Genomic DNA, 21,967 nt, shown 5'->3' on the forward strand with positions numbered 1-21,967 from the left:
GAAGTGGTGAGGGAAGAAGTATTCTGACTACTTTGGTGAGAATCAGTAAAATGGTTAAAATGATCATCATCCTACTTTAACAGTTTAAGACTTTGAACAGTCCCTCCCTGTGGCATGGCCTGCTCAACGTGCTGGTTCAACTTAAAGCATTAAAAGGTAGATTTTTTCGACATGCTGCTTTGGTGTCTCTTTACCCAATTTTTTCAGTGTGAAAAAACCTTTTGCTCATTTAGTATACTGTCTGTGACATAACTGCAGATACTGTATCTTTCCAGGTTTTTCATCATCTTTGCTTTTTTTTAAAAAAAAATCTTAGGTCTTTGTAAAGCTATTGATTTGAGAAAAGCAGTTATTACTTGTTACTCCCAGTAAAAAGAAGACAGTCAACGCAAGCATGAATTTCAATTTCATTTCATGGATCGTAACAAACATGTTATTTTTTATTTAAGTGTCATGTGCATGACAGGAGGTCCTATGCTAACGGGAGAGAGCATACTGGTCAAGGCTGAAATAAGATAAAAATATCACAACCAGACATGTTTGTTTTGACGAACTGCACTTCTATGAAAATGTAAATGTATTTGGGTCTATTGCAACTTTGCTAATGGCTTTTCATTCACTTTCATGGGGTCTTAATGAGAAGTTAAAAATGATGTATTTATCATTTGGAATTCAGTTGGTCTAATGCAAGATTCAAACGCATTTTTAAATGTGGTGATATCATTATTTATGGCAATAACATCATTAACACTGTAGAGAGCAGAAAATGTTTAAAACAGTAGTTATGTGGAAAAGAACATGCACTTGATGAGCTTGGTCCATTCCAAAACTGGAGGACTTTTCGCAGTGAAAATAAGAAAACATTACAAAGAAAGCTACCAAGAAAAAAGTAAAAATGGTGAAACTTTAACTGCATCACATTGCAATAACCGCCAATGGTTTGACATATCATCATGCTATACTGGACCCATAACAGACATGTTCACAGCAACACAAATGAAACTAATGATCTGAGAGAGCAGTTATTACTTGTTACTTCCAATAAAAAGAAGGCAGTCAATTCAAGCTTGAATTTCCATTTCATGCCATGGACTGGCATGAACATGTTATTTTTTATTTAAGTGGGTTGTGCATGACAGGAGGTCCTAGTTTGACAGCAAAAAGCATACCAGTAAAGGCTGAAATTAGACAAAAATATCACAACAAGACATGTTTGTTATGAATAACTACACTTCTTTGAAAATGTAAATGTAATAAAGTCTACTGCAACTTTGCAACTGGCTTTCCATTAGTAGTCATGGGGTCTTAATTGGAAGTTGAAAATGATGTATTTATAATTTTGAATTCAGTTGGTCCAATGCAAGATTCAGTAACATATATAAATGTGGTGATACCATTATTTATGGCAATAACACCACTAGCTCAGAAGAAAGCATAAAATGACTGAAACAGTTACGTGGAAAAAACATGCACTTGAACAAGCCTCGTCCATTTCTAAAACAGAGGACTTTTCACAGTGAAACAACAAAAACAATACGAAGAAGCTCCCAAGAGAAATAAAAAATAACAAAAGGTAAAAATGGGTGCCCAGTAGCTCAGTTGATAGAGCGGGTGCCCCATGTACAGAGTGGCTGCGGGTTCAATTCCAACCTCTACCCTTTTCGCGCTTAAACTGTCCAATCATTTTACCAGATTACATTGCAATAACTGCCAAGGGTCTGACACCGACATCATGCTGCTGGACTCAGTAGCAGACATGTCCACAACAACACAGACCACTCTGCTACTTCTCAGGAGCAAGTAATGTCCATTTATGTTATACCTGACAAAGCTCTTCTGTGCTGCTCTAGAATCAGCAACTGAAAAAGAAAGGAATGGCTTCAAAGTTCCCAACTCGTCAAAAAGCAACACTTGGTCAGTGGGACCCAGCTTTGGATATCTACGCTGTGAGGCACCATTTAGAGTTTGTATGAGACACATCGGACCTTGTGCCCAAGCAACTGACGCAGTATGAGGAGCAAGAAGTCTGCTTATGGCAGGATGTAGAGGTGGTGGATGGGTCAAAGAAACAGAGGACTTGAACCCAGGAGAGCAGTGTTCATGTCAAGCGCGAAAACCAAAAGTCAACTATTATTTTAACTATGTAATATTGTAGATGTATGTCATATGACATAAGTCATGTTACGTTAGTAACAAATATACTTTTTCATCCCAACCCACAATCGTTTTCTTAACCTTACCAAGTTCTTCTGTTGCCTATACCTAAAAACTAAGTAAACCCAAGTTTCTTTAAGTTGACTTGGAAAGTTGAGTGTATGTATACTATGAGTGAAATGGTAAAATTTCTGTTAAAACATAAGTTTATTATGAAAATACAGCATGCATGTAAGGAGCTGAAACTGACACCCCATCCCCGAACCTCCAAAGATTATGCTAGAGGGGTACCAAGATCATATGATGTCTGAAGGCAGTGACAAAGAATCAGTATTTGACAAGATGGGAGTGAGAATGTGGTGCCCTAATGAGTATTTGGGGCAGCAGGTCAGTGTATGTGAGACTAAGTCAAAATAAACTGTAGTATGCGTGTTCATGGTAATGAAAGAATATGTAAACCAGTGCAATAGTGTGGCTCACTGATGTGTTTTTAATTGCATCTGGACAACAATTGAGCTCTATGGCATGAAGGAAATACCAGGCTTTACTTGTTAGCTGACACATTCACTGCTGGTTTGGGTCTTTCTGTGGGGGTAAGTAAAAGATAGATCATTGCCAGACTTAACTTTAAATGCCAAGGACACTTGTGCAACAGAAAAAAAGACTGATTAATTAATTAAAACACACTTATTCATTCCAAAGTATTTCCTGAAGTTTCATTTTTTATCATTTTAATTTGAGTAACCCCAATTTTGAAATCTGAGGAAATCTCTTCCAGAAAATATTACTTAAAAAGCTTGATGCAACTGGGCCGCGAATGTCAGCCCAACATGAAGGCAATCTCCAGGAAGTGAATCAAGAAGTTTTCTTTGAACGCAGATATATGGGGGGCAGCAGTGTCTTTGTTCGGGTACCTCCCTTAATGTGAAATAGTGATCACTCCTTAAACTGCTCCTGCCAAAAGCAGATCTTTACCTGTAGCTCCACTTGCTTCATCTACAAAGACGCCGCTCCATGTTTGATCACTTCCTGATGAAAAAACTAATCTCTTACTAATGTTTTCACACCGCATCAGGCCTGTACATAAGATTAGGACTTCCACCATGATCAAACAGACCTTTGATTAATAAAAAAAAGGTTTGGAAATCAATTGAAAATCAACTGTTAATACACACAAGTGAGTGGCTCCTGGCAGTAAGCGAGCGGTGTGTGCGTGCTGTCACACTGAGAAGCAGCAGGAGAATATTACACACTGAGAAGTAAATATTCACTTAGAGATAACATCGTAAGCACCTTTCTCTCTTTCTTTTGCCTCTTTCTCCCTCGCTCGTCCCTCTCTTTCTTCTCTCTGAGTAAATATATATGTATATATCAATCTCTCTCTCTCTCTGGTTGTAGGTATACTTCACTGACTACACAACTCCAATGCTTATCTACACAGAGCAGGCTGCGCAGTCAGTCGCTCTGCGTGTGTGTGTGTGTGTGTGTGTGTGTGTGTGTGCGCATGCCTGCACGCGTGCATGCGTGTGTGTTAGCAGATATAGTGGTAGGAGCAGTGGATTTTGGACAGCAGGGTTTGGGTAAGGCTTTTTTTTTCACAAGACGGTTTCATCTATTACACACACGCAAGCACACACACATTAAAAGGTGCAGAGTGTATATTGTGGTGGTTACACCTCACAGAGGGGGACATTTGGGGCGGAGGGGGTGGGGGGGTTAAGATGTGGCACAGTGAGAGTTGAGTGGCTTGTCTTAAAAAGCACCTACACTAAACAGATTTTTATCAGGTAGAATTTTCTGCGGGGTGCCACTATTTAAAGGGGCAGACGGACACAAAAAGAAAGATCTTTGAGTGGTCTCTGAAAAATCACACAGGCTGAATCTGTGAGGACATACAATGTGTCGCTGCACAAATGCAGCTGCTTTGTCTGCTGATGTAGCTGTAGAAACCATATTCACCAAATTATTTTATTTGTATTTAAATGTATTTTATTAAAGCAAAAGTATTGTTGATATCTCTGATATATTGTTTAATGGCTTACCAGTGTATTTCTGATGAAATGAAAGATAAATCTATTTCACTAACACATAATAGTAGTTTCCTTTTTTTTTCCCTCATTGTATTACATTTCTTACAAGGGCAGAGCCTTTAATTGAGGACACAAATGCTTGGGGCAAAATATTAGAACACCCATATTAAGAAAACATATTTTTTTCAGAATTTTACTTATTCACTTAACATTTTATTTTTTTACTTAAACAGAGTTGTGCTTATGAAATTTACGCTGTTACTTCTACTTGTGAATGAGCTGAATCGAGTATCGGCATGCTGGCTTTGTCTGCAACACGCCTGAATCCCTCCTGTGTTTATTTGGTACTGATTGTGGAAAAGTGTGGTGTATAGATTTGCAGAAATAAGGCAGCTTTTTTTTTTATTAGTTGTCTCCGATTTTTAACCAACCTCACTTTGAAATCATCAATATCACAACCATTTCATCCTTTTCAAGTAAAAGTTTGCCAAAAACCCACATTCACCAGCTGTTTCAGAAAATCACTTTGACTCTTTTCCCTATGAAATGATGATTTCCCATCATAAAACCTCAGTTGCAACAAATGAGCCACTGAGAGACAGACTTACACGTTGTTTCAGAGGATATTACTATGGGATTTGTTTACAATAATAATGATAGAATATTGACCACCTTATGTTTTAACTACCTAAACTGCATAATGCCTTCATAGTTCTGTAGTTACCATGCACATACTTTATCAGAAGAACACAAATTTCAGTGAATGTTTGAAAAATCTAAAGACATGACAGGAAGTAACACAAAGTTCCCTATCCATTAAATTTCTCCCAAATCAGGGGCCAACATAATTAAACAAAAGAACATGTACCGACCACACACTGGTCTTCCTCAGCATCAAACTATGACCATCGAATACAATTTTGCAGAATAATCCAATATAGATGTTCTGTTTGGCAAGTGTGTGTAAATGTTGCCTCCTCTAATGAAGGAAGCTTTTATTTATTCACTCTGTTGGGAGGGTGAACATGACCTGACTAGCATAAAAGACCAAAAAAACACATCAATTTTAATATATTGAGATAAATGCAGTCATGTTCTAGTTTGGATTAGATTTTGGTCACCATATCAAATTAAAGAAACCCTTCTGAACATGGTTCAAATCCTACCAAATGACCTAAAAATTGGACTATGTGTACCTAGCAATCCAGCAGCCTTTGAGCAAAGCACTTAAGTCAATACCTGCTGCAGGTCTGTCAGAAGTTCTGGCATGATGGGCATCGAGTCCCGGCCAGGCCTCCATCCACTTTATGCAAATTGCCTTAAGATATAAAGATACAGGAACCCTACCAGCTCCATGGTACATGGCCTTTGACCTCCCTGTGTTTCTTTGGGGGAGGTACTGTATGATTAATTAAGTGTCAAGCCATAAGCTGGACAGACATCCTTGTGGACATGTTATCCATTCATTCACATGCACAGGGTCACCAGTCTCTCACAGGCCTAACACAAAGACAAATGGAAACATCTAGCCACCTGAGCCGCATGTTGTTGGACTGAGAATCCTCTTGCTGTGATGTGTAAGTGCTCACACTCGACCGCACATAGATACTATTCTGGAAAATCTTTTTTTTTTTTTTCGGGAATATCCACCTCCTTGTTTGTCACTGAAAACTTTTCAGCCAGCGGAGGGAGCTTGGCAAGTCACAGAGGTTGTGATAAGCTATTTAAGAAGCCATTTATATTTCATTTCAATCAGAGCAAATCCACTCTAATTAAAAAAATTCATTGTAAACTACTCAACCTTTACTGGCGACTTCCCATTCCCAATAATCAGGTGAAGTCATTAATGAGCGACCGCTAGCGCTTAATTTCTCTCCCCACTAAGTCCACTCTCTCTTTTGCATTTTTATTTCCTTCAGTAAGAACGGAGCAATAAAACGATAAGAGAAGTTGCCGGGGAGAAAACCTTTAACACTTGGAGTAATTACTTCTCTTTGTGTCTTTCTTTTAAATTAATTTTAATTACAGGCGTCAGCGTTGCCTGTAAATGTCCACTTTCTGCTAATCTAAAGTAATGTGACTGCTAATGAAGAGGGAATTGAATGTGTGGAGCCAAGTGGCCTTTTGGCTTTGAGACACTCCCCCCCTGGCTCACTTACCCAGTGGTCAAGGATACATGGGCAGGTGGACACACACACATTCACACATGTGCACATACACAACACATGAAGACAATATTTGAGCACCAGCAGCACAAAGCATTTCCCTGGTCTCACACACACAAGTACACACTCTGTATGATCAGTGTTAAACTGAAAAAATATTTTTCACAACGTTACAGTGTTTTTGTATTTTGAAGATAAATGATGTTTGTGCTGAGTGAAATACTCAATGCCACATTATTTATTTATGGCTGCCCAGTGCCATCAAATTTAAATATTCTAGATGACACTGCCCAAAAATTGACAAACAATGTTTGATATCTTTGGAAAATTTATAGGATCATGACTAGAATTGTAATCAAAGTTCAGCGTGTTTGACCAGTGTTTTGCTGAATTGCATCACTTTTTAACAACTAAACCACCAGTGTTGTCTAAACATATAATTAGCTTGCACATAATCTACATAGAGTCCTCGTCTTCTTATATATTAAATGCTATAAAGAGAGAGCTGCCTCTTGGAATAAGCAAACTACGCAGCAAACTTTTGGTTGTCCTCTCATTCAAATCAAAGCAACAGTCAATCACATATCTGCATGTGCCCTGTTTTTCCTGACAGACAAAGACTTGCCATTATAAACTACAGCAGTCAAGAAAAATGAAAATAAAAGTTTAAAATGGACTGCACATACTCTTACTTTTCTACCTTTGAAGAGAAAAAGCCTTACAATTTGCCTGTTATTCACACCCTCTCACACACACGGGCCATAAGGAGCAATTTAGGCGGCAGAGTCTTGTTTACGTGGACCCGAGGAGCCACAAATCAAGCCATCAACAATCAACACAGACTTCAAAAATCTGGTGAAAACAGAAGCAAAGACTTCATATTTTTTATCATAAAAAAATGTGCAAATAAACATTTTACAATAATCCACTGAGTTTAAAAAAAACATTTGATGCGTTTATTGTGTTAACTGTTGTTGTTTATGAGTATTTATTTCAAAATTGTTAAATTTATTTAACTCTATTTAATTTTTTTTAACAACCCAATTGCAAGAAAAAATGTTGGCACAAGACATTTCCACGGATACGTTACATTTTAAAATTTGTATTTGTATGTAGCAGATACATTTAAATTTTATGTTTTAACAATGCTGTAGTTAATATGTGATTAGGTTTGGGCACAAAACCAATTGGTTATTGTTAGGAAATGATCGTGTTTTGGCGCTTTTGGCACTTTTGGCACAATCCAGGCAGGAGAAGAAGCGATGTTTTTGTAAAAACAACCCCTTCGCAGGCCAACTGATAATATGTCAATGTGTTTTTAGCTTATTAGCTAGAAAAAAGTAATAAATACTGCAATGGGGCTCGACGCATTCTGGTAGAGCCCTGGAATTTATTGGGTTGGCCCTGAATCCATTAATTCCAAAAGTAGTCCGTCTGCAGTGCTGTCACCATGGCAACTTATTTGGAGTCCATAGGACTAACCTATTGCAAAACACTCTTACAACAGGACTTATTCAAGGAAACAGTTTGACACCATTGTCAGTTCCTAAACAAAAAGACATAAGCCTATCCTTAGGTGAAAGGTTACTGTAAGTGAATAAACATAGAAGGTTTTGTCACAGCTGGCTACACGTCTGCGTGTTCAGCTCTCTTAAGATTTTAGAAGAATAGGAATGGAGTTTAAATGTAGAATTCGTGTATTTAATGAAATGTAGAACTTGAACTAATATGTGGGTCAAGCTGATCCACTCACTGTGCTCCACCTCTGATGTGATGAAGTCCCCCTCTGACTACAGCAAGTCATACTCGTGGTGTGAGGGTGGATTTCCATCAGCAGCTTGTAAAATCTGCAATGTAACCCGCCTCACCCTGCCTCCTGGAGCTGCTGACCCACTTTAAACTACTTCACAGGGAGAGTTTTAGCAGCCAGTGACTGGTTAAATGCTGTGTCAGAGGCTTTTACACGATGACAAAAACTAAAATCCTGGGAATACTTGGACTTGCATGAAGTAGTGTGGCATAATGTCACTGGCACAGTTTAGCTTACGTCAAGCAAAAAGTTAGAAATTACCCACAAATGGAGCACAGATGAAACCTAATTTAAATCTTATGAAAAGCACACCCATGTGACTGCATATCAAGGAGTGATGACGATCCATATATGAAATGTGAGCCAGCATGTCACATTCAAGATCAAATCTGTTCCTTGTGTAAAGCTCAAGACTTCTAGAGGAATTTGTCAGTTTATTCAAACCAAGGCTTTTCTCACAAGTCACTTTCATACCATGAAAGTGAGATATTGCATAATATGAAAATTTTTGTCTTTGTTTGAATCATTAAATGTCCTGAGTCTGATGCTGTTTGGTCGCTGATTGAAGCCACTGAGCAATAACTGCTTTGTGGCCCTGGCTTGAAGCTTAGAGATCACTGCGACGACAAAGTAGTGGGTTCAGGTAGCCGTTTCGGCTAAGGAGGCTAAATTTGGTTCATCTGGTTTTGTTCTGGCACCAGACAATCACAAGTGAGCCAATAATGGGCAGATTTGTCAAGTTTTCAATTGTCACTGAGTTAAACATGAATTTGAAAAACAACACACCATTTTTGATTCGGGGCAGGCTGTGATTGGCTAGTCACTACTGCAATGCAACACAGATGGAAAAAATAGGTCAAGGCTCTACTTTCCAGTTCCAAGCCCAGCAACACAAGAATGATCAAAGTGTTCGCAAGACAAAGTTGCATGCTGACTTTTAATTCAAAAGAGCGTGCACTGTGACACTTTACATTTCGCTCAATTTGATTAAACAAAAATTTGTGAAATGACGAGGACCCCTTAATACCGCATTATGGTGCCACGTTATGTGTTCAAATTCTTTACCAGCATCAAAGAAAAAATGCCAGTGGAAGGTAGTTTAATACATACCACATTTTTTAACAAATGGTTCAGGTTGTGAAATATTTGCAGTTTGGTTGGGTTTACAGAAAAAACATACTTGGTTAGGTTTTGCACGGGATGTGAGTACGTCACAATTAGACACTGTTACATAAAGTACATGCAAAATTTAGGAAAACTCCACAATGACTTTTGGTTTCACAAAGGACACAAACAGCAGTCTCTTGGGTGAGAGTCTTGTGTCCTTTTGAGTAATAGACCACCTCATCCACACGCCCTACACAGACTTTTTTGCTTTTAATACTATTACATGAAGTTTCTAGAGAATTTGTGTGCCCACCACAAAAAAAAGGATCCTACTTGACTTTCTATTGGCATTGTTTTTGTTGTGCATGCATGTCATTTTAACACACCAACATAATGCGACATTAAGAGGTTGTTCAAACCAGGCTGCTTTGACTTGTGGTCAATTAGCACAATCGGGCCAATCAACTTTTTTTGCTGTTTTTTGTGTAGCAGTAACTGAAGAATTAAGTATACTAATACTGTACTAATCGAATGCTACCGTAGGAATTGCATTTCTCCAGAGTAGTGCAAGTAGTGGGCAACTTGCCAGAAAAGTGGAAACACCAGTTTTCTACAGAACGTAAGAGCGCCCATGCTCATTAAGCAAAACCATCCTGCAGTCTTACATCTCTGTATTTTGCTATAGCATTGATTAGTATGCTGCAGCAAAAGATACAGTGAATGTAAGTTCAATACATCACATCATGAAATACTGATGTGATAAAATCTGTCTGTATTTTTAGAATAAGCTGTGAGAACACTACCAATAATTTTATAATGATATAAAATAATACACAGAGGAAGAGCGGGAAGAGATTGCTAAGTGGACAATCCATAAAACATAAATCACATCTATATGTGGGCCTGCTATGTGTATAGTTTCTCAATGAAAGTGAATTGAAACAGATGGAGATATTATTAGCATGCAGCTGTAACAGTATTCTTGTCAACTGAAGAAGAAGTGGTAATAGAGCTCAACTGTGAGAGTAGTATTCATATCTGAAAAGGGGTTTGGCAGGGGCTTTTCAGATATTTATTCATATAGAGATAAGTAAAAAAAATATAAGCCATGTAAAATAAAATAAAATCAGATTATTTTTGGTACTATAGAATAGAGTGACCAAAAAAAATCACATAGCTCAACAAAATAGCGACAATAAATATGACTTAAATAAAAATATGGGAAAACAAGCAGACAAGGCCTCAGTGTGACAGCTTCCCATCCAATTTCTAATTAAAATGACTGATTTTACGTCCATTTTCACAGCAAGATCTCAAAATGCTGCAGCCAGCTGCTGCACACAGTTTCCAACCATGCTCAGATTATTATCTCACACACAATACCACACACAGACACACACACTCCCTCTCGCAGTACACTAGCACTCTCTCTCTCGCAGTAACAACACGCTCATACCTCCTTGGTGGTTCATCGTGTTGCAATCCTCCAATCCGCCATTTTGTAAGACCTCAGAAGACGCATAAAAATATCCTAAAATGTCCGCCATGCAAGATGAACTCAACAAAACAAAACCCAAATCATACTCCATGATTATATGAATAAAAAAAAATTAAAAAGTTGAAATCCAAGGCCTGGCTGGTGTTTAAGAAAGTTCCCCTTAATATTTTTCATCTACAGTTTAGTTCAATTATTTTGTGTCTTGAGGTTTTTTTGGGTGATTTTATCAGTTTTCCTTGGCGACTTGATGAGCTTTGTGAACACTCATCCCTCGGGTAGCAGAGCTGTGGGCCCATAATAATGTCATCCGTCTCTCCCTCTCTCTCTCTCTTTCTCTCTCCCTCTCTCTCTCAGTCTTTTCAGAGATTTGTGTGTGTGATAGAGGCCTCAGTGAGAGACCAAGCGCTAACCTTTACTGCATTGGCTCACACTTAATCCCCTCACCCTGGGGTGACTGGCATGCACACACACGCAAATACACACTGCCCCCCCCGCACCCCCCACATGCATCCTCTACTGTTCCTCACATACACAACGTAGAACAAAACAGAAGTGCACATACATACACACTCCTTGCAATTTTCACATTTTGCAGAATCTTCCAACATCCATTTGAGTAGCCATGGGTTTGATCAAATAAAAAAAATATGACAACAACAAAAACTAAATGTTCTAATATTTTTTGAGAAGGACCACATGAGAAATCTGTGAGGCCACTTACTTAAAAACTGGATAAAACGGGGTTAATTAGAATAAAAGCAAGTAATACCCATCTTTATCTGCCGCAATGTGTCAAAAAATAACCTTATTCATTTACTATATTCATAATCCTACAACAGGCACTCTGTATTGAGCAGTTAATGTACATTTTGGACACTTATGATTCATCGTCATTTTGCAAAATCAAAGACTGATATAGCGTCACCACTGTAGTGACATTGCCAGCAAAAAGTACTTGTTTTTTTGCACTGAGGGGATTTTTCTGTCCCTATTTTGGCCATGAATTTCACACCGAGAATTTGGACACTTAAGTGATGAAAAGTCAATAGAGTCCATTGCTCGATAAAGCCAGAGTGGTTTCGGACACAGCCCCGGAGATTTGGGATGACGTTAAAATCCAGATATATGCGTTCTGGTGTAGATGCCACATGTAGGTCTCTGATTTCTGCTAGATGTCAAACTACTAAATTTTTCCATCAATTTTTTTGCTTCTTTACATCTTTTCATATTACCTGTTGCATGTGATGAATGTGTGAGCAAAATCTGCATTACATACTTTTACTTTTATATTGCTAAGTTCTAGGGTGTTTCCACTAATGCTTGACTTTTTTTTCTTTTACAAAGATTTTTAGTTTTATTTTCCTCATAAAATATTAATTGTATTACACTGCATTTGCACTTTTTACACTTGAATTGGAGGGACTTGCCTCTTTGTTTTTTGTCCATTTTGTTAGTTGGCATACCGATTACACTTCAACAGATTTTACTGAACTATACTGAAAAAAAATGTATATAGTTCATGTAAGAAATATATGAAAAATATATGAAAAATTGCAACTTGACCTTCATTAAACTTAAACTCTGACTTAATCTTAGGTTTAAAATTGAACGGAGTCACTTTTACAAGTGCAAATGCAAATGTTATTTTGTATGCAACAGATTCCATGACTTTGTCTTTCATGTTAATATGATAGATTACTGTTACTGTAATCTGATTACTGTGTAGGCTGTATACAATCACTGTGATAGATCTGTTTTTAGCCATAAATCAATAATACAGATGACTGTTATCAGGTTACACACAATCTGTTACACCAATGAACCCGACACACTACTCAAACTCTATCCTTACACACACACATAAACTGCACTCTCAGCCCTCTCTCTCTCTCTCTCTCTCTCTCTCTCTCTCTCTCTCTCTCTCTCTCTCTCACACACACACACACACACACACACACACACACACACACACACACACACACACACACACACACACACACACACACACACACACACACACAACTCAGAGGGTAGTAGTCATGACATTGTCTCTTGCTAAACAACAATGATATACACTGCAGGAAACTTGGACATAAAAACACACACACTGGCTCACACACTCACAGTGTATCACACTCACATACACGCACACACACACACACACACACACACACACTACTTGATACCCTCAATAGGAGGGTGGGTACAGCAGTTGGGAGCCGGACCCCTCTGTGGAGCTTTGGATTATGGGATAGCAGTATGATGCAAGAAAAAAAGAGGGAGGTGTGAGCAAAGAAAGGGAGGACGAAAAGAGGGAAGGCGATAGAAACAGAGGTGGATGAGGAGGAAGCAAGGAATGGATAAAAGGGGAGGAACAGGAGGAAGTAAAGAGGTTGAAGAGGAAGGAGGGAAACAAGGGAACATGGAATGAGGGGAGGTGGTGAAAAAGGAGAGGTCAGGGAAGGTGAAAATGTGGAAAAATTGGAACAGAAGTGGAAAACCGAAGCGAGGAATAATGGAAGGATGGAACAACAGTGGGAAAAGAGAAAAGAGGAAATAAATAAATTAAGTACCAAGGAGGAAATGGGAGGAGAGGAAAGAAGCAAAGAGGAGGGGAAGAAATGGAGTGAGGAAGAAAAGGGGGAGGAATAAAATCAAATTGACTTACATGTGCTGTTCTCCACTCCTTCACTTCAGAAGCAACTGATTGAAAGATGGAGGAGGCTGTAGGGAAGGAGAGAGGAGGAGAGAGAAGGAGTCAGTTAAGGTCACTCATCATTTAAGGAAAGAATTTAAGGCTAAAATACACATTAAAAAATGCAACCATATATTCTTGATTTATTAATTTTACCTGGTTTGATTTTGTTAAAGGTAAAAGTGAAAAAGCAACACAAAGATGACTGCTGGCTTTCTCAGAAAACCTGTTTCTATGTCAGAAAATTATGATTTATAGATTGAGAGGTTTGAAAAAATGTGCTGAGGAGAGGTGGGGCTTTAAAGAAACAAAACACACTGTTATGAAGAGAGTGTGCAAGCTTCTTAACTTGCGCTGTGTGTCTAGCCATCAGTGACACATGATGAAGAGCCACTTCACACAGAAACACACACAAAGACACACACACACAAACACACACACTCACACAGGCTCATAAATAAACCCTGACAGTGTTTGTCATCATGACCTCGTGCTCTCCTAAGCTTTGCGCACTGTGTATACGTGCTCCTAAACTATATGTGAGTGCATAATATGACACTGCATGTGTGTATGTGTGTGTATGTGTGTGTATGGTACAGTAACACAGAAACCATCCTGACAGCAGCTCTCTAGCGCCATCTACTGATCTGTACACTAAGAGAGACATGCTGGGAAACTACCACAGCAGCACTAAACTCTCCCAGTAACCCCCGATAAAAAAGGTGAGTTTGAATTTAAACGCGTAATGTGAAGCAATAGTGTGAAAAAATAAATAAATATAAAAAATATAAACATAACATTTTCAGAAAACAAGTACAGCCTTTACATTTCGCATGAAGTGTAAAGTGTGGGAGGAAGAGAGAGATGAAACAAGGAGGGAATGAAGAGGATGCAAAACCAGCTGTGAAGGAGGTAATAAAATAAAGACAAGAAAAACAAACAAAAGAGAACGAGGGTTGTATATGCAACAATATGAATAAAGATAGACAAAAGATGTCAAAAATGTTTCAGAATTGCTTTAGACAATGTCAATAAAATACATTCACTGGGATATGCAGTATTATTTCCCTGAGTATGCACATTTCATTTGTGGCACAAATTTCCCCGAAACATTTTTTGATGATAAAGTCAACATGAGGTTTATATAAAATGCCTCAATTCTAAACACGTGAATTTATTGTTTTAATATACATGCAACGTTTTGTTTTTGTAGATTGCTTCCAGTTGATTTATTTCCACACAATTAAACTACATTCAGTTTCATATTTCAGGTTGGTTAACTGAAGGTCTGTTTATGTGTTAAGCATGTTGAAACATTTTAATTTTATGTCTCAGAGCAAGTTCAATGTAGACAAAACGGTGTTGTGTCCTTTGTTCTGAAACTCAATAGTTTTTTTTCCCCTTTTGCTATTTTCAGTGGAGGTTCTTTAATTTATCAAGAATTTAAAGATGTATTTCTGCCTACAAGTGAGAACACAGAGACATGCAGTTGGTGCAGTTTCGAGCGGAGTTAGTGCAGTTTTATGCTATTTCAAGATAATCCTATTTAACTTCAATTAAAGTAATAGTAAAATATTTTCAAATAAATTAATTTGATATAAAATAGACAGAAATTGATTAAATTAAATCAGATTAAGCACTGTAATGAAATTCAAATCAACACGCTGTTTTGTGTTATTTTTTTTCTCTCTCGTCAGGGTCAGCTGAGGACATAGTGTGTCCCAGCATCCACTCAGCTGTGACAAAGTGCAGAAAAAAAACAGATATCCTGTGCATCTCATATCTCTCACACATGCATGAAAATACTTTCGCACCTGAAGTGCGAGCAATTCAGAGTTCTCAGTTCCCCGTGAGCTGATTGTCTGTGGGAGGAAACAGGTCAGCCAAATCAACGTGAACATCGAGACAACACGCACACTGCTCTCAGTAAGGGCTGTTGATGAAAACCGAACCCAGAACACCGTGAGTATGTTATTCATATGTCTTCTTTACACTTTACCTTTGTCCTCTTAATACACTTATTATGAGGTACTTTTTTTCCTTTCTGTTTCTCCATATTAGACCTTTACTACTGCCACTGTGTACTGTACGGCATTTGCATGTCTGTCCCTCCTGCGGGAGGAATCCCTCCTCTGTTTCTTTTCCTGAGATTTCTCCTCTCAGTTTTTTCCCCCGTATCTGAATCAAGAGTCTAAGGACACAGGGTGTTGTACTTTTTACAGATTGTGAAGCCCTCAGCAACAAATTTTAATTTCGGGCTGTAGAAATAAACCTGATTCGACTTTATCTTACAGTAATAATTATGATTGCTACAAGCAGCGAAGTATCATCTGGGCTCTAGTCTCATCAACACTTATTAAGGGAAAAAGGGAGAAAAAAAAGAAGTATTTGATATGGACAGATTGTCCTATTTATTTAAATTAGAAGGGGCAATTAACAATATTTACTTAGCAAGTTCTTATTACTTCATAAGACAAAAAAACAGCACATTGTCTTCTACAACAATTGTGATAAATAAATATGGTTGTGTGTGTGTGTGTGTGTGTGTGTGTGTGTGTGTGTCTTATTTCTTAACGTTTTATTTTTTTTTGTATTCATTTAGATGGTTGCTATGAGTACCTTATAATCCAAAATGGAAATAATAAGTGTTCTGATCTAAATACCTTTGACACTTTTAGTGATGCATACTAGAGTGTAAATTGTTTTCCATAGCTTTTTTCTAAATGTCTTAAAATTGGCTTATATTTTGCCTAAAGTAGTTAAGCCCTGTCATGTTTCATATTTTAATCCCAAACGTGTACAGAGAATGTTTCAATAGAATTGGTCAGAATTGGCCATCAATCACCCGTCCAGGATGACAGGAGGCACTGACAGAAAAAACACTGAGCAGGAACTTTAAAATTATCAGGCAAAACTGGCTCTTAAAAGGATTTTGTTATAATGTGTACTGTTTTGCAGGTTGTATAATGCTATACACACATGTATACTGTATTTGGTACAGACACTTTCTTAGCACCCGCGACCCTTACGAGGACAAGCGGTTACAGAAAATGACTGACTGACTGACTGACTTTCTTAGCAACATTTAAATTACTCAAGTCCCTCAGTAGCTCAAAATAGTTATCAATTCAAGACATGGAAAAAAATATGACTGAACTGATAATTTTGATAATTGATTAAAGTCATTCAACTTAAGTTAATTTTGTAAACCCTCACTGTTTTTTTTTGTGTATCTTAAAATTTGAACTCTGTTCGATTTTTTTTCTTTCATTAAAATGATGATATACATATACATCTTATACATTTTACTCAATCTAGCAAATTACAAATTGTGGCACTGTGATGTTGAAATTGGCTTCCATGCCCTCTGTAATTAACAAAATTATTATAAATGTTTTGTTAGCTGCTTCATTATAAGTGACTTGAGACTTGATACTTTATGACTGATGGTTTTTTTTTGCATCTTCACCAAAAATATTTTTTCCTGCCTTCATCTCTGATCATTACATCAAATTCAGGCATCTTTCTGGGAGAAATTTAACAGTGAATCCAAATTTCTTTGGACTTTTTTCCTGTAATAAAAAACGTGCAGCAGTGGCACGGCAGCCTTTTCAGCGGTGGGCAGCATCTGCAGAGCTTACCGTTAGGCTGCAATAACCAGCCAATAACCATCACCAATCAGAGGGTAACGCTGCCAGCAGCCTGAGAGGACAAACAGGACAGTCAATGCCCACCAAGAACATGCTGCTGCTCTATAGCTTATTTTTGACAGGGTAGGGTAATAATTTTTGGGCAATTCCCGTGAGTGTTTTAATTTTTTTTTTTTTTTTAACAACTCAGAGCCTCTTCCGTTTAGATTTTGGTGGGTGGACAGAAAGAGGACTTGCACTAGTCACTGAAAATAAACAATCTGAATAAAACCTTGTTGTGTTCTTATTGGACTTTCTTTTTTAGATTTTTTACACAAATAATTTAAATAAGTAAAAATAAAATAATAGGTGGATTAATTTAAGTAAAGAACTGTCTGTGCTGCTGCCTCTGGCTGCTCTGGCACCTTCTCATTAAAGAAAAAATCAGAGGATACATAGGGCTGAGATTTGGCAACTGACACTTGCCCACCCACCCCCACCCACCCACTCCCCATCCGCCCCCTCCTGCCACTGTAAGTCCAGGCTTCCACTCTTCTCTTCCCACTAAGGGCCTCCTGTTGGCAGGTGACAGCTCAGTGGATGGGCCCCTTAGCTAGCTCCCGGATGTCCTGGGGGTTGGGGTTTGTACTGAGGCAGGGGCAGAGTCGAGGGAGCCTCCCCAGCTTCCCTCACCCCAACCCAGGCCTAATGGTGTGGAGCGAGCCCCTTCACTCCCGCTGCTCTACAAGCATCAAAACTACGGACAGAGAGGCAGGAGTAGAGCCCTGTTCTCAGTTCCACTCTGCTAAACAGGTGCAGGCGTGCCGGGTGTGAGCCGAAAGAAACACAACACACACACACACACACACACACACACACACACACATGCATGTACATACACACACGAGACTGCCACTTCTTGTCAAGTACATTATGGAAGCACTGCATGAGTTTTAGTTCCTCCGAGGAAAACACATTGCATTTGCAGAGGTTGTGTGTTTTATGTGTGTGTGCGAGAGTCCCTCAGAGCAGGACAAGTTTGCGATGACAGAAGTTTAATCCCTGTGGTTTTCTGGGTTTGAGTTTAAACAAGGAAGCAAGTTGAAGCGCAGTCTGCCCCCTCTTACAAGTCTTTACCCGACTGGAACCGCTGTCAAATAAAAACCTCTGTCCAAGAAATACCACAGAGGAAGAAAGCCTCTGGCACCGGCTTTCCTTCCCTGCTGAGAGAAGTGTCTGCAAGGGAGCAGAGGGCTTAAAGTAGCGTCGGGCCGATGCTTTGGGCAGATATTGGCCTTTGATAAAAAATCAGTTTGGGTCCAGCCGGTGCGGTCTATCTCTGATATGATGGAGGTTCCTGCCTGACCACAGATAGTCATTTCATTCTTATTATTTTTATATCAGATGTCGAAGCGAAAAAAAAAATCATTCCAGTTGTGGTGTAGGAGGATTTAACTCCACATTCTGCAGTGAAACCTGCCTTATGCTGCTACGAGCTCCGCTCACCCCCTTTTTCCTACATCCACATAGGACGGTACGGCAGAACACAATTCACGTCCAGCTTTCAGTGCCAAGTGGAGAGTCGGGGCGGTGGATGGACGAGTAGCACAATTGACTTTTTTGCAGAAGACTCGAGTTTGCATTGTGTCACAATCCAGTTTGGATTATAGGCACAGATACTGCTAACTGGAAAACGTTAAGTGTTCTGTTGCCTAACCCTAAACACTGATTGCTTGCAAAAAACTTGCAATATTTCCCTGAAAATACACAAATATTAAAGGAAGAAATAATAAAATTGTTGACAATTGACATTAAAAAAAACTCAATCAATTTTTTTCCCTCAGAATTCTGTAATGTCTGCCAATAGGGAAGGCATTTCCGAACAAAAACCCCTAATGAGGTCCAAATTAAAATAACCCATCAACAAAAGGAATTGTGATGGTAACTGGGACATAAGGTATTTTCTACTAACTTCTTGCCAACATAAACACATAAAAGATGATGGCACTCAGCTTCCAATCAACTTTAAAAGTCATTAATTCAGCTCTCAGTGCTTAGTTAATGAGGCATTTAGTTTTAGAGGCTTTATACCCTCAGAATCAAATGAATCAAATTCATTCTTGCATGTATTTGGAGATGAATGCTATAAAATGGGCTCAAAGAGCAAAAAAATAGATAAATAAATAAAATAACATTGAAGAAAATTCAACAGCAATGTTTCTTCAAAAGAGATCGTGGCTCGGTAAGGCAGAACAATTCACACACTTCTTTCTGCTTGATTGGCAGGTGTAGTTCCGATAAAAAAATTTTTAAAAATCGCTGGTTAAACCTGCTCACAACACGGTCTGTGGATTATTTTCAGTAACTGGGTCACGATTTCTGGAAGGAGACATTACTTTTGAGTTTTTCAAGTGTATTTTTTGACACTTTAGGCTACAAATGCAGAGTGTGACCTAATTCCATTATATTTTAAAGAAATCAGACATCTCTATAGTCAATTTCTACAGCACTCAGCGACTCGAACCAAAATAATCTTAAGTGAAAAACAGTAATACAGGTAAGAGTAAAAATATGTTTGATCTTTGGGTGTACTTGCCCTTTAACACTAGATTTTGACACAGGGATTTACCTTGAAGCAGAGCCTCAAGATCAGGCGATATCACACTATTTTGGTGAATATTCTCAAACAAACTTTTTTAGTGGACACAATGAGCTGGGAGCTGTCAGGGGCTCTGGAATTTTGGGACAGACCACTTCGCTGGTTGGAAATCCAGCAAGCAATTTTCGCGAGTAAGTGTACCAGTCGAAATTAAGCAGACTCCCCTCTACAGTAATCTGAGTACAGCTCTGGTCTAAACTGCAAAAAGATAAAATAAAAATAGATCAAACAATAAATACATGCAATTAGAAAAAATAAAACAATAATGCCACCAAGTGACTAAGTACCTTATCTTTAAAATTTCGAACACACATGCCATCACACAAACACGCGCTTATTAAACAGCAAACCCTACAGCCTGCCTAATGAGCTCCCTATCTTTCTTTACCTCCCTGTCAGTTTGAGCTACCTCTGAGAGGTCGCTGGCACAGACTGCACACACAGCTTCATGTTCAGTGTGCAATTAATGAGCAATTCAGCTAACAAGTTACCACGTTGTTGTTTTGTCTCTTGTTGTGTTGCCGTATGTCTCAGCTGTCTGTTTCTGCAACTACAAAAAGTTTGATGAGAAATGAGGGTGGAAATGTGAAATGATGATGAGGGTGTGATCACTGTCATCATTTTCTAGGTTAAAAAAAAAGAAATGCAGCATAATGAAGATGCCAGAGTCACGGAGACTGTCATGGGTGAGTGAAAGCCACTCCTTTTTAGTAGAGGACAACACACAGAGCAGGAGTGCAGGTTTAAACTGGACCTTTGGCCTGCTGTGGTTGTGATAATACTGCCACCTAGAGGCACACAGTCTCACACTTAAGAGAGAGCGTATTGAATCAGCGTTCATCACACTCAGAACACTTCACCAATCATACGCTTAGAGAAAATTAACCAAAAAAAAAAAACAATAACAGGAAATGATATTCATGCCAATTTAAAAAACACAAATTCCCCCTAAAGAGTGTTCAACACTTAAGAGGTTAGTTATTACATTGAGCAACTAATACTTACTGAGTCTCCAATGTTATTTATTTGACTAAATAATGATATGCTGTCAGTAAATATTCATTCATAAAAAATTAAGGCAGGTTAGAGGCTCTATTCGAGCTTAATTGAGCCAAAGTTCCAGATGAAGCACTTAATAAAAACGTATGTTCAATAATGATCATTTCTGTTCTTTGCAAAGCACTGTAAATTCACTCTTGAAGAAAAACAGCAAAAAATGCAGATCCCCCTCCCCTGAATCTGTATCTGTCATTGACTCTGCAGATGTCCCACGAGGTCACATGACAGGGACATAATGGAGTCATGGACTAAGAATGATTTGCTCCTGATAATCAACATGATTCCGCTCTTTCTCCCGCTCTCTGTGTCTGAGCACTGTGTAATGACTCTGGTTAATTTCTCAGGGGAGAAACAGTAATAAGTGATCATTGACAAAAGGATTTCTATGGAGACGTTCACATTATCTCTGCTTGGCCGCCCGGCTCAGTGCGTCTGTCTGTCTGTCTCTCTCACTGCCTGTCTGTGTGCTACCTCTTGACTATTTAAGCAGCCTGTACATTTGGTGCGTAGCATTTTCACATTGATTCACTGAGGTGATAAGAGAGAAAGGTAGTAAACACCAAAAACAGTCCCTGCAGAAATGATACACTGTTACTACACTGTATGTGGAGGGCTCTTTGGCAAATCCAGGGGGCTTGAGTCAGAGGTGAGCTGCAGAGCAACCAGGAGTGGTGTTTCACAAAGCCTTATCTGTATTTATGTCACAACAATATATGTATTTGTATCTGTATTCACAGTGAAGTGGTTGTGAGCATGGCTTATATGAGAGGTTGTTAGAAATAATCTAGTCTGCTTCTATGCTTCATTTTCTACATGCAATTTATTTTTTTATTTATAATAATAATAATAATAATAATAACAATGTATATGTACAATTTAAATTATGAATATATTTAAAAAATATATATAGAGAGAGCAACAAAATAATAAAATATTTTAACCATGTACCTAAATTTAAAAAATAGAAAAAGTAGGAACTGGGTCTAAATAAAGCTGTGTAACTGTTAATGGTGGTGCAGAACAATGGGAAAAACAAACAGAGGATTAGAGGAAAAATGCATTTGACCATATGGCATGCTTTTTTCTATAAAGTGGAGCATGTGATGGTATGAGGCTCAAATTAATGTAAAGTTGGTCTGAAGTGTCTTTGAGAACATTTTT

At 38.4% G+C, this 21,967-nt stretch overlaps 1 long non-coding RNA gene across 1 annotated transcript in view; it reads right to left on the minus strand.

The window, feature by feature from the left end:
* The window catches only part of LOC148190027 (uncharacterized), a 57,241-nt gene that overhangs the window by 20,885 nt on the left and 14,389 nt on the right, over positions 1-21,967 (minus strand). The window contains exon 2 of the long non-coding RNA XR_015776152.1: positions 13,433-13,488. This is a non-coding gene — a long non-coding RNA (uncharacterized LOC148190027). The remainder of the gene's footprint in view (positions 1-13,432; positions 13,489-21,967) is intronic.

Source organism: Plectropomus leopardus, chromosome 3 (genome assembly GCF_026936395.1).
Source record: "Plectropomus leopardus strain MGB_pleo_1.0 chromosome 3, ASM2693639v1, whole genome shotgun sequence".
NCBI classification, from domain to species: domain Eukaryota; kingdom Metazoa; phylum Chordata; class Actinopteri; order Perciformes; family Serranidae; genus Plectropomus; species Plectropomus leopardus.